The following is a 3,013-nucleotide window of genomic DNA, read 5'->3' on the forward strand; positions in this document are numbered from 1 at the left end:
GGCGGACTTCAATGAGTCATTTACTTGCATGTGCTGTGTATTGTGTCCCCCTTGTGGCCAAACGAAGTTACTTCGTTTTGCTTTTATCTAGTCCAGTATCATAATTTTCAGGATTTATATCAAATGAAATGATTCACATTGATCCCAATAAAACTTTTGCCTAGATTAGCAGGTTGGCTTCTCACCTGCATTAAGTATTAACCCTGCGAAACCAAATGCACACATGATCCTAAATCACATTTTAATAGTGTTATTTAGATCTAGTTTCACTGTAATAATGATTTTTCCTCTCACAGTCTGTCCCTGCATCACATGTTTTATTTTTTAACTCTAGAGATGACTTTACTTGATAAACTGTACACAAATGATCTGGAATAAAATGTTTTTAATCAAGCCTTTGCGGTAGACCTAGTAAAACATGTCAATGGTGTGTAAAATTGAAAACAATAATCAGTTTTCTTTTGAAGTGAAACTCTTTATGCAGACATACAAAGATCACACTAAATAAATAAAACAATGGTTTTAAATCCTCAAAGGTTATGTTAAAACGTTTCATCATTTCTAATTTGTTGACTGTTTACATGCCAACTTAATAATTGTATTGACATTTTATGCTAAAAGTATTATTTCAATTAGTCGTAACTAACATAATTTTCCTCTTTAATATTTTTGTGATGTTGTGCGGATTATTAATACATGTAATAGAACATTGCAAACATTTAAATCATTAATGTATAATTTCATTTCCCCAAAATGTTTATGTATTTCATTCAAGTCATTGCTTCATTGTCTTTAAAAAAAAAAAAGCAGTTGAGACATCAAATGTTGAGAAAATTTAATAAATACAAACAGCATTGCAACAAACGATACATATGAAGAGAAACTGTTCATGTCCAGCATACAGTATATTTCTTTGATCAACATTTGTTTTAACAATCTTGTGGGATCAAAACTAAATGAATGCATATTTTATAGTACAATATATTTACATGCTTTCTTTCTTGAGGTAATAACTTGCAACTACATCTTATACTGTAAGTAAATGCAATTTTCTTTCAAAGGTCCAACTATCTCCCTATCTTCTTCATATATATATATACTTTTTGAATCCCCCACCCCATCATAACCCTCCAGCGTAGCCACCGTGATCGAGATGCAATCTGAACTTCCTGTCAGTTCGTGCGGGCTGCGTTTGCCCGTTATTGGTGGAAAGCCCGGTGGCGCAGACATAAACAATGGCATCATCAGCATATCGTGACGTTATTCCTTGTGATGGTCGGCTGAAATCTGGGACACAGTTGCATTCATCGTTCAGTGAGCTCTTCTATACAGTTAAACCCACCGACAGCAATGAATGTTGATTGTGACCTTTCTGGTTGTTTTTCCCTCTTGGGAAAAATAAAGAAGTCTGCATCTTGCTTTAGTTTAGGGGGTCATCCAGGAGGGTTAGGGTTATTTACATGTTCTCTCTCTTCTTCTTCTTTTTTTTGTTGTTTTTTTGAGTAAATGCCTGCTACAGGGTACAATCAACGGTCGATGGTTTTTGCAATGCAGACAAACTCACCGACAGCGTTGAATGTTCACTGGGGCGAGCACAGGTCTGATGGTGACCATAGACGGACTCAATTCAACACAAGTTTGCATTAAGTAAGCTAATTTGACAAATTATTTGCATGCACCCACTCACTACTGAACCTGCAAATGAAGAGTGGACAGGGATTAATCATACAGAGGAACTGTGAAGTTGATGTAAACATAAAAAAATATGTTCTTAGAGTCTCTGCCACCTGTCTTTTCCACTAACAACGCCTTTGTGTCGAATGCATTTAACTCGGATGACACATCCTCATTATGATAGTGTTCGGAAGAGGGCTTTATTTCCCTTAAAAGTAGCAGTCGAGAGCGAGAGAAGTCATCTTGAAACTGCTGAGTCATAGCGGTTATGTGGTCTCCTTGAAGGCCCTCTTGCAAGGCGGAGGACAGAACAGTAAACTAAATTAATAATCAGTTTCATTATGATGTAAACCTAACCAAGCTCTGCTCCCTCCTACTCCTTTAGTTGTAACGAGACCGTGGAATTAAGTGATGTACCATATTGTAACCGTATGCGTGTTCGGAATGAACTACTATCGTAACCGTAGTGTTGCCTTTCAACAAGTAAAACTGCCCTTTCAGGAAATTATTTGCTATACACTGAGGTGGGGTTGTCATTGTGCTATTTAGAAACCACATAACTGTACTTTTGTGGCAGTGAGTCAAGATGGAGTCAGCAGTTAATGGTAGACAACTGCTTTTAAAGAACACAGAAGAGAGACTTAAGTTGATTGGGTCATGTGAGACAAACATTTTTTTTCAGGCTACAGCTGTCCTATCTAGTCTTTGAGCTTGAACTGATGAAGGAAACATCTTCTAAGACAAACCGAACGATAGATTCGATGCAGGCCCCATTTCGGTCTTTAGTATTACTTGTGTAACATGTTAGGACTGTTGGCAATAGTCCCTCGCCACATTTCACACAACCAACAAAAATGCACTACAATTAAGATATCACAAAATAATGCATTGTTAATATTTCACACTTTATGTGAGGATGTGTATTTACTGTAAAAAATGACATGAACAATAAAGACTGCATTGACAATTACAAATCAGTTCAAACCAACATGTTCAATAGTCATGTTTTTATATACCCTACTGCAATTCAAAACTGCTTCTGAATTAATTGAAAAAGTACCGTATTTTTCGGATTATAAATCGCAGTTTTTTCATAGTTTTCGGTTTATACTCTGGAGCGATTTATGTGTGAAATTATTAACACATTACCGTAAAATATCAAATAATAATTATTTATCTCATTCACGTAAGAGACTAGGCCAGGGGTCGGCAACCCGCGGCTCTTTAGCGCCGCCCTAGTGGCTCTCTTGAGCTTTTTCAAACATGTATGAAAAATGGAAAAAGATGAGTGTAACATTTTTTTTGTTTGTTTTAATATGGTGTCCGTAGGAGGACAAAC

Source organism: Nerophis lumbriciformis, linkage group LG14 (genome assembly GCF_033978685.3).
Source record: "Nerophis lumbriciformis linkage group LG14, RoL_Nlum_v2.1, whole genome shotgun sequence".
NCBI classification, from domain to species: Eukaryota; Metazoa; Chordata; class Actinopteri; order Syngnathiformes; family Syngnathidae; genus Nerophis; species Nerophis lumbriciformis.